Below are 16,196 nucleotides of genomic sequence, written 5' to 3' on the forward strand. Positions count from 1 at the left end.
GACATGATAGGAGATATTTTCCTTAGCTGTGCAAAGTTGTAGAAAAAATTATTTTTTAATAACCCTCAGTTTTTAATCATTTAATTTTCTTAGTTATAAAAATTTATCTGATTGGGGTTATTTCTGTAATTATCAAAAAACGTTTAAATCCATTACATGTTAAAAAGAATCCTTGTACTGCCCCTTGTGGCTTTTTAAGTTTAATATTAAATTGAATTTAAAACATCTTAATTGGTAGACAGCCGATGTGTATACACTTTAACCACATTATTTATTTTTTTAGAAAATAAAAAATGGCCATTAAAATATAGCTTTTACTGCATTTCAACTTTACTTTTACCTCACAATATAGTTGTAAGCAATACTAATTATGGGATATAAATATTCCACTATTGGTAATAAATGGTACTTATTTGAAAAATGTCTCTATTAATCTTTTTCAAGAACACATTAAAAGGCATGTGTACAAATGTGTAATCTCAAGGAAGAGAAACTGATGACAAAAGACATACTAGGTGGTAAATTTTCTTTTTCTTTTTTTCTTTTTTTTTTTTTTGAGGAAGATTAGCCCTGAGCTAACTACTGCCAGTCCCCCTCTTTTTTGCTGAGGGTGCCTGGCCCTGAGCTAACATCTGTGCCCATCTTCCTCTACTTTATACATGGGACGCCTACCACAGCATGGCGTGCCGAGTGGTGCCACGTCCGCACCCGGGATTCGAACCAGCAAACCCCAGGCCACCGCCGAGAAGCAGAACGTGCGAACTTAACCATGGTGCCACCAGGCAGGCACAGTAAATTTTCTGATGACTATCAATGTCCCATTTTGTGAATATCTGTACAATGTTTTCCCTATTTCATCAAGAATTTCGGGTTTCCGTAGCTGAAAATCCACCCATACAAGGCCATAATCTGTGGTTGGATGGCAGATGCAGCCCAGGGTTGTCCACCTTCCCCAAAATTGGCCTCCAATTGCCATTATCAGCAGCTTGAATTACTAGTTAAGCCGACAGAAATGTGTTCTCTCTCCTGGCCAATAAGAGCTTATTTCCATTGTACTCCCGCTTTTTGTTTAGAAATTAAGAAAATAGGGTAATAAATTAATGACTTCTTAAAAGGGCTAACCAGAAACTGAAACATTTGTGAATAAAATGGAATTTAATGATAGAGCACAGACTGCCCAGTTTCAGTCTTATTAAAAGAGGAAAGTATTTATGTACCTAGTAAAGGTTTAAAAATAACTAAGCAGCCAGCAGCACCGACTTCGAGTTGGGGAATAATGAATCTGCAAATCATTATTGATTAAGCTGTGAATTCAAGATCGCTTCTTAACCTAAGAAAATTTCTTGACCTAGACTTTTTTTTCTTTTATTTCGTCAACCATTCAATTCAATTAGTAGCTACTGAACACTTATTCAATGCATGGTACTCTAGGAAGGTGAAAAATACTCAGAATCATTCTCCAGCCCGCTTGCCAGGGAACACAGTTTTCCTAAGCAATGTCACGGCATTCTTCCAACCCAACTCACACTTTCTCCTCAAAGTAGAAGTCTAGGTCACTCACTTGTAGAACATTCTGTCCTATGGCATGTGCACACACAGTAAGTTTTGGACCTTAGTAGAATTCCTTGGCTCAACTGGGACAGTAGCTTTCTCTACACAGTGAGTAGCAGCTGTAGTTTCCAGGTGTACAATGTGTGTAGAGTCAGTCGGGTAGAATAGTGGTGGAAACCAGGAGTCTTCTATCAGAAAGCAGCTAAGGATAGCAGAGGGTCCAAGTCCACAAGCATCTCCTAGGACCTCCTGGAGGTCAGGCCCTGGAGAAGCAAGTAGAGAAAGACCTCAATGCTGCCTCAATGCTTTGGAGAAGACATCCAGAGCGGGAGCTTGAGGTTTAAATTCTGGCTTTGCCACTTACTCACCAGCTCTATGCCCTTGGATCTATTTTTAATCTGTTTCTTCATCTATTAAAATGAAGACTAGGACTAATATTTTACATGAATGTTGAGAGAAATAAATAAGGTAACAAGAGATAAAAAAAAAAAAGCAACTTGTATGCAAATCCTGCTTCATTTTCATGATAAATGGCAGCTCAATAAATATATGATGAAGAGACAATGAGTTCACATTAATTAATTTATTTTTTAAATCTCCTAAATAAAATTCAGCTGCAGATATATTTGTTAGGAAAAATACTTTGGCTATAACACCACAATCTTTAGTAATAATTGCATTCCTTGTATTAACCTTATACACATTACTTTCCTTTAAAATGAGGAAGCATATATTTACAAGGAAGAGAGTCTAATTTTTCTTGTACATTTTCTATACATATGACATTTTGCAATATATATATTTTTGTCATTCTGGCTAAACTTAACTGAGGACTTATTATGGGCCACACACAGGGTCATTTATGAATCATAATATTTTATCTTCCCAGTGACCAACCCTGTGAGTTAGTACCATTCTCACTTCACAGATGAGCAAACATACAGGGTCTACCAAACATCAGGCTTCTGGTTTTTACCACCAGTGTATTACAATAACGTAAGTTTTGATGCGCTGTCTCTGAGAATCATACTAACCTATAGTTCAGGTGTAGTTATTCTCAGAGAAGGTAAAGAAGGCAACAAAAGCAAGTTGTAGTCTTCGTAAGTGTTGAAATTCTGACCCCAAAAGTCCTTCCCTTTCCATGATGCTTCTCCTGGAAGTAAAATATTAATAAAAGTCTGTTTAAAATACTAGCCTCTGACATTTCTCCATATAATATTGTCTCTGACCATATTTCAAGGGCTTCTATTTACGTATCACACATGCTTTCTCCTCTTCAAGTCCTTTATCTTACCAATGTTTCCAGTTGGCTCTTTTACCCAGATCCGAACCACAGCAGCCTTTGCCTCTTTCTCTTCTAACCAGTCCCTCTAGTTCCCTTGCTTTACCTCACCCACCCCAACACCCAACCTACACTCCCTAGAGCCGCCACCTCCTGGAGGGCTGCAACCATGGCTCACAGTCTTCAGATCCCAGATGCCCAGAGCACCATGGGAACACAAAAGAGATCGCGTGAGGCAGAGCATACAAACATGCGTGCATGAATTCCAGTTGATGCCACTTGAAACATACTTTTCAAAAAGCCTTTCCCTGTCTAGGGTTAATTTCGGTAAAAACAAAGTTCCTTAAAAACAAATATGCCTTTCAAAAAAAATGTATAGTTACACTTTTAATAAAAGGAACAAAAGAAAAAGAAAATCTTTCCTCTAGCCTGGGATGGCCAACTTTTGTTATCCTGATTTACCTAAGATATGGGCTTATATTAAAGATTTTTACAGGAATCATTATTATTTTTAAAACTAACTTCTTATGCAATGTTTTGAAAGCAACAACAAACAGTACATTGCATTATCAATACTATGAAACGTGCTAAAATGTAGTAAAAACAAGATTTTTAAATCAGGTTTTTAAGATTCATTTGCTTACAAACACTAAACTTTTTTTTTACTTATGGAAAATAATTTGAAGTCTTTGAGAAATAAAATATGATCCTAAATTTAAAACATAATGCCTCATAGGATCAAATCTAGACCAAATAGCAACATGGCAAAAAAGTGACCAAAAACGCTTTGGTAAAAGTTTATAGTGAGCTTTGTGTTCATTGAATATAGTATGGTGGGAGGGAGACTAAGTGGGGGGGGGGGGCTGTAATTGAGTACTTTTAATTTAATCAAAAATTCACTTTTGCGTGAAGTCAAAAGTGCTTCTGAACTGTGTAACTGTTGAGTCAGGGAGCTATTCCCCCTCCTGACAGCACAATCATTTAAAAAAAAAAAAATTAGAAAGATTATTCTCCAAGAAAAAGTACCTAATGGGGAATTTAGTTAACGTGGTAGATTTTTCTCCCCTTCCTTCCATCTGAATATTTCACAGAAGAGAAAAGTCCTGCTCTATTTTTCAGCTGGAATCATAGCAGTTTCGGTTTCTAACCTGGGAAGAATGTGGTTGGGACTGAAAAGCCCCCTGTCCTATTGTTAGACTCCCCGGCACTGATCCTTGCTTTTAACATCATAATGAAGGATGCTCTTTAGTGGATTATCTTGAGAAGGGATTAACTCCTTCAAGTCTTATAGGGGGCAAGGTGTTTTGAGCCCTAAATACACACCAATTGCCTGCTTAACTTTTCATCTTATTTTGAAAACTGCCCAGCTGGAATTCAAATTCTTTTCCATAGAGCTGAATTTTATTAGTAGCAAAGTTGGAGTTGGGGGCAGCAGATGCTAAATATAAGCACTGTTCTTTTAATCTCGTGGGGCCAAATGTTTCAGATATTTCACCGACACAGGCACGTCAGGATAAGACTCAATCTAAACTTTGCTGTAAACTCTGCACGCTCTGAAATCCTCGCCCCCTCTCCCAGGCCCAGGACTTAAGCCTTGCAGGAGGCCATCCTTTAACTAGGACTCTACCTTTAAACTCTGTTTGTCTAGATGGCCCTTGTTCGTGGCTTTTAACATTATTATTGACGTTTTTTAAGTCACACTCAAAGTAGAATTCAAATGCCTAGTAAACACTCACACACACACACACGCACACACACACACTTCAAAAGAGAACTAATTACTCTATAATTTATAATCAAGTGGTTTCTTTAGCCTCTGCTTTTTTATCTTAATAACCATTTATTTCAGTCTGCCTATTACATTAATACCGAAATCTTCCATTTGTTTCATGCTCATCTTACCCCTTCGCTAACCTCATCTCTGTTCTTAACTACCCCATTGTATTATCCTCTCATTTGCCAGGAAACTAGATAGTTCTAAATTTGTTCTTTCTCCTACTTTTCTGTCAATTCAAACTCTTTTACCTTAATAGATTGCAACTTTTCTTTTGTTCAACCCAAAGAATATTTTCACTGCCAAAAACACTCATTTTAAAGCTATTTGTTCCATGTTGAAAATTTCTTTTAAACACATACACAACAAAACTTGTATTTGTTTCTTTCAGGCTGATTTATTTTTTTAATCAAATAGCAGCACATGTCAACAGCAGCTTTAAAAAATAAGATACAAGTTGATTAGCAAATGCTCTATTAAATATGTAAGAAGTTTTAAATGTATACAAAAAGCAACAGAAAAATCTTGAGAAAATGAAGTTTCATAATTTTTTTTAAGTCAGCGTGTTCAGGTGTACTTTCTCGTGAACAAAATGAAATGAACTCTTATTCTTTGTTTTAGATATATAATAATTGTATTCTAGACGCTATGCTTTAATTGTAAATAATCCTCCACATTCTTTCAGTGTAAACTCTTTAAAGAGTCATGAATTTTATTTATACTCTCTCTCTCTTTGAGAGTCTTTTGTTTATTTGCTGTTTCGTTCTTTGTGAAATAACACTCCCAGAGGAAAATCCCCTCTCTGCTTAAGGAATTAGGCCAGAGACAAAAGCAGGGAATTCTTTAAGCCTTGTTTTGTGCTAAGAGAAATGTTTGACATTTCTGTGGAGAGGTGTTTAGTTTGGATTCATTAGGTCTTACGGACTCTTTTCTCTTTTCTGGCCTTTCAGATTCTGTCACTGTTTTTTCTATGTTTGGTAGACTGAAGAGAATTTACCAGAGTGTAATTAGGTTTCCTACATTCGAATAGCAAAAATCCAGTTGTTTTAAATGGGCAGACTAAGTATTCCCCTCGCTCAGCAGGCCCAAACCTGAAGCTCGCTTTCTGATACCCATCCGGATAGAGGAACACGCAACGTCGGAAGCAAGGAAGAAAAGGCTTTCACCGAAGTTTGCATCCTGATTGAAATAAACACCTCTCGTAAGCATCTTTAAACAAAGAGGCTTGACTATCACTCCCACAGTTCTTTCAACCCCGGAAGACCAAGACCAAGACATTTGGTTTTCCTGTGCTTCATCTAGAAACACTAAATAAATTCAGGTTTAACAGAATTTTTTTAATACAACAAAAAATTTTAAAATATTTCCTATTTTACAACAACTTGCCTGACCTCCAGTCCTTCCCAACATCATTTAAAAGATGTCTGTTGCCTGGCCTGGAAAAGCTGCATTCTTGACAGGGTATCACAGCCAGATCACTTGCCTTCTGCTAAACAACAGAAATACTTGCTAGATTATTAGTTTCACCCCCTGAATTATTGGAAGATAAAATATTTGGTAATTCCCCAAATATGAAAGCCAGATATAGAGTTTGGTTATATTTTGCCTTTTTTTCTTGGATGTGACATTATAGACTCTATCGTGATGATGTGCTCTCTACGTTTTAATTCTGCCAGCATCAAAGAATGGAAGGAGTGGAGGGAGAAAGCTTGAAGACTCCTCTCAAGAACAATTCAGAGGTTAGGGAGCACTATCCATACAGACTGTATAGGCTGCTTTCCAACTAAATCCCAAAGCTTGTTCCAAAGCTTGCCAGTCTCAGCCCAAAGGCCACTGACTTTCATTTAAGAAACATGCCCTCCAGCATCTGCTGGACCATGTGTTCTCCGCTCATCCCACACCTCAGAGAGTGATGAAGTTACAGGGTGGCCAAGGAGCCCCATGGCCAAGCCCTCAGCAGTGACATCCTTTTTGGGACACAAGCTTTCTTTGGCTGGCTGACAACAACCCTTTGGTAGATCTGGCTGGGGAAGCATTAACCAAAAACAAAAGATGGAAACACTGAAGAAAGACCTAGTGCCCATGATTATATAGGGAAATACCAGAGGATAACATCTTTAACTAGTGGATGGCACCATTGTCAAGTATGCATCCCCAACCCTCCCCACCACTAAAGAAAGTGCCTATTTGTCTTTATTGAAATTGTGGAGAGCCTGTCAGCCATGTCAATCCAGCCCAATCAACAAAGATGTGTATAAAGGAGTTATCTATCTATCTCCAGGAAAGCTTTCACCATGTACCCCAATAGATCTTTTATCATTGGATGTTCAACTCTACCATATTTGTTAAAGTTAATTGTAATCAATATTATTTAATAGAATGAAAAACTCAAACTATTTTTTCCCTCTTCTTTTCGAAACTCTGGATTGTAAATTATAATTCAATTTCCGTGAGGACCTAAAGGTGCAGATCAAAAGCAGCTTTGCAGTACCTCATTATTTAGAAGACTTTGAGAAGAAATATAAAGTTAAGAAAAAGTAATGGTTGCAATCACTGATTCTTTAAGAATGGTGAAAGGTAAATCCAGCAGACTTTGGTCACTGAAGAATACATAGGTTGGGGATAACAAGATAAGCATTTGTGGAAAGGTATGAATATCGACAAATTTAAGTAATTATTTAGGATGTCAGAACAAAGATTTAATAATCCAAGTGTGAACCATGGGTTGAAATGTAAAAGTTTCCTTTCTTCAAAGAAAGAATATAATGGTCTCTAGGCAGGAAAGGGGATAATAAGGAAAAGGAGAAATGCCATGAAATATAGCAAGCACGTTCAAGCATATGCATTACAGTCAACCAAATGTCTTTCTTTGACTCAACTACTGAAAAACTTGCCAGGTAGGAATTTTGCAATCATGGAAAATGTCCCCAGTCCCTGATATAAGGATGACATGTTACTGATCAGTCTCCTTGGGTAAAACCTATCATTATCAACAGTGGGCCCATGTTTTAGAGAAGCGTTTCCATCTTCATCCCCTTGAACTGATCCTAAAGTAACAGGAGGGGAGGAAAAGGAGCTGGCAAGGAATTTCAGCTTCTTCTATTTGAGAGAGCAAGGGGAAGAAAACAAGTGTCACAGTTCTTAAAGTAATGCTGCTTTGGGCAAGAACAGAACTGAATAAACTTGTAAGAGGAAAACTCAATTTGATGTTTCATTATGTAGAATAAATATGGGTTGACTAGATATATATAAATACTTGTATTTCTCATTTTCTCTCCTGTTAAATAACCCAAAGTCAGAAGAGAGAAGCCAGGCTCTTATTGAGTACCAAAAGAAAAAAGTTTGTTTAAAGTATGCCTTGGCATATTAATTATTGAATGCCGAGTAGATTGGGCTGTTTACCACTGGAATGCCATTAAGCGAAAGGCCAATGATAAGAACATAACAATGATGGAATTTGCTCTGCAAGTACGCATCTATTCATACCATATAAAATCAATTACTACAGTTCCCACAGGACTTCTTTTCGCCTAAATCTACCAAATATAATGTGTTCTAATGTGCAGAGAGAGCTATAGAGAACTGTCTCCATCTTAACCCTGGATCCTTTGACCCTCAGCACCTCAATGTGAAGATTCAGAGTCTTCATTAACGTAATTAATTAGAAACAAATGTGTTTCTATATTTTAAATCTTTGTGTAAATATACTTCTTATACTCTAAACAAAAACTGCTACTATGCCTGCATAGCATTCCTGTTTTCGTTCGTTACTGTGCAGATAATACTTTAAATAAACATAATCCTCAAACTTCTTAATAAAGACAAATCGCCTTCTTTAGTCATTATAGAGAGTGACATATTTTGTGATTAAGTGTGGGTGTGTAGTTTTGAGACACTGTAAAAGTTAGCATTTCTTTCCTGCAGTAGCTTTTATTTTTCTTCCAGTGACCGCACTTTCTCCCATCCTCCCTCACTTACTTGCAGATAAGGCAGAATGACTGCAGGCATTAAAGATGTGATTATGTGCCATATTTTTGGTGCTTCCCAACTCTTCTTCTCTCTGTGTGAGGTCTAAGATGCTCATGTCCATTTTATAAGAAAATATGATTGATTTCCAAAATGAATGGTTGAAGCAAAAATAGGTGCAGTTTTGGAGATGGAATTTTGTGGAACCCTCTCTAGAAATAAGCAAATATCCTCAGAAATTTAATACAAGTGCATATTGGTTCTTTACAGAGTGGATTTCATTCAGACTCTTCAATGTTGTAGCATTTAACAGGATAGCATGAAAGCTGATGGTACTTTTCTAACAACTGCAAACATTTCTCCTGTTTCTCACAATAAAAGCACATTATTTGTCGAAATTTTAAAAGATTCCTAATTTTTTCTCACGCATTTGAATTAAATATACATATCAAATGTTTTGCTTATAGGCACTAATGGGAAGTTTCGCTGTGGCATTAACCAAACAGACTCCCTAGAAACAAGGCAATTTTGTACATTTGATGTGAATTGTAAGAGTTTCTTTGCAGATATTGTCTTAAATGCGATTATCTCACCTCCTTTTTTTTATTGTTACAAAATAAAGACTTCTTTCCTTTAGGTTGCCTGTCACTTTTGAAACGGGACACATGATGAATTATGGCACATTTGCCTTGCTATGCTTTATCAAACTCATTAGAGATGATACATAATCTGAACTTTACAGAAGGAAAGAAAATGCATGGACACCCTCTTTCTTATCTTCTCTGTTAACCTCTGAAATTCTGCTGTTTAGCTTGTTGCACAAACTGACCACCTATTAAGAAAACAACGTCTTGTCTGTAAACTCACGGCTTTCCTCTAGAATAGCCCTAAACTTGAGCTATAAATTCTCAGAGCGATATCATCTCCAAATTTCTAGCTCAGAATGTTTATTTTTTTCAATTTTTATACTATGCAAACAAATAATTCCATATGCATGTATAGATTTGATGGAAAAGATTATTTTTAACTCAATTTTCCAATGAGATAGCCTTATAATAAAAGCCTTAAGTGAGAAATCTTCAGCTTAATAAAACCAACTTTCATCCATAAATTTAAACATATCTTGTTCTGCTTTAGAATCATAATGGCTTGCTGAATATTCAGTTTTAAAGAAAAATTTGACTGGGTTTTAAACTGATTTATGCCAAATAAGTTTTAAGTAAGTCTTGCAAATTCAAAAATTATTACAGAAATAAAAAGTCATATCTTCTTATCTCTTTCTACAGTACTTTGAAAAATTTGATTTGCATGAAAGCCTAAACAGATTCACCATGATGAAGGTCATCAGATAAAAAAAATGTTTCTCCAAGTTTAATTCAATACTTAGCTAGAACACGTCATCTCTAATCCTTCAGACGTTAATCGCAATCGAGATGTAAAAGACAAATGAGTATTATTTTTAAATGTTAAATACAGAGTTGGAAAGAGCATTTGGCATCAAAATAAGAAAGGTGACTACTTTGATAGCAAATATACATATATGAATTTTGTTGACATTAATGTATCTTTCATTTCTGGCATTTGTGATTGATGGGTTTCCTTGGTAATAGAACACTGAGGCACTCACTTTTAAAAAGATACCTAAATTCCAAAATCATGGAGAACTGCGCTAGATTCTGTAACAAATTGCCTGGGAGAGTCTTTTAAGAGGCCAGTGGGTCAACCTCCACTCGTAAGGATGTCTTCAAAAATGATACCTACACTTTTGCTGCTGTAATGAATCAGTTCACACACGTGAAGTTAATGCCTATGTGCAAGTGGTGTTTTGCAGTTTCAAATGGGTATCACGGCATCATTTCCTTCTCTTCCTTCATTCATACAGAAACGTTCTGTGTCAGGGACTCTGCTGGGTTCTGGAGGACTGTGGAGACTCCACAGAACTGACCCTGCCTTGATAGAGACGACAGTCTGGAGGAAAAGTCAATCTTAATCTAATATCATTTAATCAGATAAAGAATTAAGGTACTTACAACTGAGGTGAGTCCTGTGAAGGAGGATGCAGGGGGCTCTGCACGCACATGTCAGAACCCCACCTCCTAACACGGCATGTCAGGAGGCCCCAACCTAGTGCAAGATGTCAGGGGGCGGCCTTACTGTGGGATGTCAGGGGGGCCCCCAACCTAGCACAGGATGTCAGGGGGACCTAGCTCTGCACATGAAGGAATCAGATCTAGTGTGAAATGTCACGAGGGCCCCCGACCTAGCTCTGAATGTCAGGGGGCCGGACCTAGTCAGGGATGTGGGGACCGGGCATGGATCTAGTTCAGGATGTTAGGTGTCCTCACTTAGAAAGGGATGTGAAGGTGAAGTCAAGGTTCTAAAAGAAAGCCAGTGGGGCTAGAAGAAAGTAGTAATCAAGGGGAGTTGTTAGAGACAGAACTGGCAAGAGAATCGGGGCCAGATTATGTAAAGCCCTAAAGTCACCTTGAGGATATGCTTTTTGTTCAAAGATTTATGGAAAGCCATAAAGAGATGCAAGGAAAGCTTCAATGCAAAGAGAGTGACACAACCTGACTTGTATTTTTTATGATTAACACAGACAAACAGACACCCTATGAGGCAGACAAAGTAAGTGTGATAAACCTCACTGAACAAACGTAGAAACTAAGATCCTAAGATTGAGTTCCTTGCCAAAGAAGGGCTGTACTGAGTGGGTGGTGGATGCACTTGCCCCCATGGTGTGTGTCCATGTGTATAGGATTCCATTCTTTCCATTCCCATCATAAGTCTCTGTCCACTACTGCACACATTCAAAATCAAGGCCATGTTTCTCCTTATTTTTTTGGTGATATTTTATTTTAACCCCAAGTGAGATGTAACTTAGGTAGTTTGTGAACCAAAAAAAATCTAATAGAAAAAAGTTATTTTTAATAATGGGTTTCCCAGGGCCTGCCTCGTGGAGCAGCAGTTAAGTTTGAATGCTCAGCTTCGGCAGCCTGGTTTGCCAGTTCGCATCCCGGGTGCGGACCTATGCACTGCTTATCAAGCCACGCTGTGGCAGCACCCAACATACAAAATAGAGGAAGATGGGCACAGATGTTAGCTCAGGGCCACTCTTCCTCAGCAAAAAAGAGGAAGATTGGTGGTGGATGTTAGCTCAGGGCTGGTCTTCCTTGGGGCAAAAGAAATAATAATAATGGATTTCCCTTTAATGTGTGCCTACTGTTTATCTAAGTAATTTACTGGATAGTTTATTTTTTTCATAATTTTAGAAGCATTTCAGCTCAAGGACCAGAATGGCATTTAAATATCAGCAACACTGTCTATTCTAGAAAGCAGATTAAATAGAATATTACAACCACATCTTAAGCCCCACATAGAATAACTCCTTTATTATACACTAAATAATAATTATAAGTAGGTTTTCTAGCACTGAAGTAGTATAAACATGAGATCTGAGGAAAATACGGTTTATAATATTCTACTTAGTTCTGACAAGTAGGCAAACACCACTTGAAGGAAGAAAGCCCGTCGTGGTTTATACTAAAGTAGAGGAATGCCTCACCCTATTGCTTTTTCTTTAACTCTTTCCAAATACTGGATAAGAGACCAGCTCTGGGCATTCTTTACCCAAGATTTGGTGTATAAAGAATTTGTCTACCTCTATGAACCAGAGGGAATCATTTGGGCCTGGCACATCTGCTTACAAGGAAGGAAGAGTAAGGATGTCAAAACAGGAGCGTTTCATTTTTGCAAAGTGGAATTAGTGAAAAGAACAGTAGAGTACCATAACCTCTACAGTGGTTCAAAAATAACCAGCAATTTCTACCTCGTATTGTGAACTTAATCAAAGTGCTTGCGAATTAATTGACTAATGATTCTGCAGCAGACAGAAGCTGGAGCACTTACAGCCACGTCTGCAGACTGACTGTGTCTTAGTCAGTTTTGGCTCCTATAACAAGATATTATAGACTGGGTGGCTTAAACAACAAACATTTATTTCTCACAATTCTAGAGGCTGGAAGTCCAAAACCAGGGTGCCCTCATGGTGGGGTTCTGTCACGGTTCTTCTTGGCTTGCAGAAGGCCAACTTCTTGTGGTTTCCTGACATGTCAGAGAGAGAGACGTCCTGTCTCTTTCTCTTTTTATAAAGTCATTAATCTCATCATAAAGGCACCATCCTCATGACCTAATCTAACCCTAATCACCTCCCAAAGGCCCCATCTCCAAATACCATTACTGTGGGGACTAGAGTTTCAACATATGAATTCGAGGGGGATACAAACATTCAATCCATAACAGACTAGTTTGCTTACACCAAGGCCAAATTACCCCCAAAAAATGTGTCAAGCCCTATCTCATAGCACAGAGTTAGAGAAAGATCTACCATCAGCTTTGGGCCCTCTTGTCATCTCGGGTTTTCAGGTAGCATTGTTCAGTAGGCAGTTGGATAAAAGAATGTAGAGGTTGAGGGAAAGGACTCTAGGCAAATATACAGATTTGGAAGTCAGCAGAGTATGTAAGAGGAGCTAAGGGCCAAGGGCAAGGCCTTGGGTAACATTAACTCCTGTCAAACTGATTGAGCCCTTCTCAGTTTTGCATAATTTAGCACCAAACTATACATCATCTCATATGGTTCTAATTCCTATTATACACAACTCTTATCTTGCCAGCTAAACTCTTAGATCCTTGAGGTCAGGAGAGTGTAAGATAATGCTCTTCTATCCAATTATGCACCCCAAATAGAAGCCAGGAGTTGAGGGAATGATCTAAATTCTACCACCAAAATCCAACCGATCAAACAGCATTGATTTAAATATTCCATTACACAAATCAATTACTCTTGTTTTGTTGGCTGAACTGCCCACATCATTGTCCACTTCTTAAAGTAGATGAAGTAGTGATTCCTTATGGGGTGGGAATAGAGCAAAGCAGGAGTAGCAGTTGACACTGAGAATTTCTCTGCGTGTTCTAGAATTCAGGTTCCCAAATGCAATGAGCTAATTGAGTGAAGACTGTCCTTTCCAAGATATGATGAATCATCACTCATTTAAAAAACCCTTTGGAAGTGTAAACCCCACAGAAGTAGAATGCTCTACTTCCCTCCATTACCTCACAGGGCGCTGTGGCCTTCTGTGACCAATGTTGACATGTACTTTCAGTTGTGCTTACGGATAAAAACAAAATGTATTTACAAGGCCAGTTTCAAGTTCTGGTTATATTTGTCCTTCCAATCATTCTCTTTCTGTTTGAATCTAAAGAATTGTCTTAATACATGCTATAGACTGATTGTGTCCCTCACCCCCAAATTCATCTGTCAAAGTACTAACCCCCATGTGCTGGTATTTGAAGATGGGGCCTTTGGGAAATAATTACGTTTAGATGAGTCATGAGGGTGAGGTCCCCGTGATGGGCTTAGTGCCTGAACAAGAAGAGACACCAGAGGGCTTGCTCTCTCTCTTTTCTGTATGAGGACACAATGAGAAGTCAGCTGTGTGCCAGCAAGGAAGAGAGTCCTCCCCAAGGAACCAAATTGTCTGGCACCTTGATCTTACACTTCTCAGCCTCCAGAACTGTGAGAAGTGAATTTCTGTTGTTCAAGCCACTCAATCTATGACATTTTGTTATGGCAGCGCCAGCCGAATAATACAATGTGTATGTCCAAGAGGAGATCAAAAATCTTTGCAAAGCTAAGGAAGTTTACTTTAAGGTATAATGAGAAAAGTTGATGAGAATATCTAACACGGGCCTTTTAAAATATTTGATCATTTGGAATGATTTAGAAGGCTTTGTGATGATACCATTAAAAAATATATTCCATTTAACCATAGTCAATCATTTTGTATTTTGGTTTGTTTGGTAATGAGGCCAAATTTAAGATATTATTCTACAATATATTTGAAGAAATTTTGCATCAGATATAAATATATAGATTTCTCTGCTTAAACCAAATATGATGAGAGAGTTAAATTTTGTGCCAAGAATATCATATGGTATTATACCTTCTCTATTGAAAAAAAATAAATGTTTCCAATTTGGAAGGAGAACTTGTTGTAAATTCTTGAAATTTGAAAGTTGATTTCACATCCGGATTCTCAGTGGGGCACCTGGTACGTTTCCCCGAAGCCTGTCTATGTTGGTGTATTGGTACAACCATTTCTTTAATAAATCTGCTTTGAAATACAGAAGAGGCATGCTGTTTAAAAGCTGGTGAAAGGTGATTGCTAGCCTTGAAATAAAAAAGCCGAGTTTCATTTTAAAAAACAAGATCCTTCTCAGTTTGACTGAAATGCATTAAGCAGGATAGAGAGACTATCTCTTGTAATTGTCAGCAGATTGGCAATCTGACATATAATTCTGGCAAACCTGTACTTAATTGCTAAAATATGACTTCCTAGCAACTACAAGTATGTTCTGGCAATGTCAAGTTATCCCAAACCACATGACTTGACTTCTGCTTTAGAATTAAAATTGAAGATTTATCCCAGGTTGAAACTGTGCCTCGTGCATTCTGCAAGAACTCTGTAGACTGCAGACAGGAAAACGGAATATCGTTAAAGCTTTGCAGTGCCCCAGGGGTCAATGTCAGATACAATCTAATTTAACATCTTTATTAAGGATCTCGAAGAGGGAGTAAGCCACATATTAATGAAATGTGCAAATGATATTAAACTGGGAGCTGGTGTAACCACCAGTAAGGACAAAGAAATAATAGAAACGCACCAAAAGAGGTTAAAACTATGAGCAGAAAATTATTACATGAAAATCACCTTCTTGGGATTGATAGTTTTGGAGATGAGCACTGGGAGTCAGACATCTCAGAGTTTGGGGGTTGCATCCAATTGGGAATTAAAGAAGAAGAAAAAGAGGGCAACCTTTAGCCAGTATCTAATTTAGACACCAATGTAAACACTTTACATTATATTATGTAAATTTATACAGTCTTTAAAATCAGGAAGATCATCAACTCTAAAATCTAGATACAAGCCAACTCAAATGTAGTAGCTTAACTAAATATGACACAGATAGCTATTAAAAAATACTAGTGCATGAACAATATCAACATGCAGAATATATGAAATACCATGGAGCAACATAAAAGCAGAACATAAGATACGTGCAGAATGATAAAACATAACATAACACAACCTAAAATATATGTATGTTCACTAAACAAGCTCCAGAAGTCTCCACCCAAAAACCTCTTTTCAAATATATACTAATCTGGAAAAACAAATAAATGAATCTTTTTTTAAAAAAAAAAAGGCAAAATAATTTAGAAGCCCTAAATTTGTAGCCTCTATTTCTTCATATTTTCCTATTCCTCACCCATACAACAGTTGAGACTACTCCAAAAACGACACTGTGAAGCTGTTACTAAAATACGATGCCCTTGAGGCAGCATCTGACAATCTTTTAGTCTTCAGGAAGGAGTCCCGTGACTACCTCTAACTTCTTGAAATCACCCTTTCTTCCTTTTCCACTTCTCTTTCTACTCTCATGCCAATAAACTTGGTCACTCTTAGTTATCCAGTCATTTTGACAAGAAATTTTAAATAAGCAAACACCCTGAAACAATGGTTTGCATTTTAGAACTTCTGACCTTTCCCCCATCTCTTAGAA

The 16,196-nt window shown here is 37.5% G+C and overlaps 1 long non-coding RNA gene across 1 annotated transcript in view; it reads right to left on the reverse strand.

The window, feature by feature from the left end:
* Nucleotides 1–16,196, reverse strand: part of LOC111775358 (uncharacterized) — a 51,291-nt gene that overhangs the window by 11,516 nt on the left and 23,579 nt on the right. The window contains exon 3 of the long non-coding RNA XR_002810992.2: nt 2,586–2,704. This is a non-coding gene — a long non-coding RNA (uncharacterized lncRNA). The remainder of the gene's footprint in view (nt 1–2,585; nt 2,705–16,196) is intronic.

The sequence above is a fragment of the Equus caballus genome, chromosome 1 (genome assembly GCF_041296265.1).
Source record: "Equus caballus isolate H_3958 breed thoroughbred chromosome 1, TB-T2T, whole genome shotgun sequence".
NCBI lineage: Eukaryota > Metazoa > Chordata > Mammalia > Perissodactyla > Equidae > Equus > Equus caballus.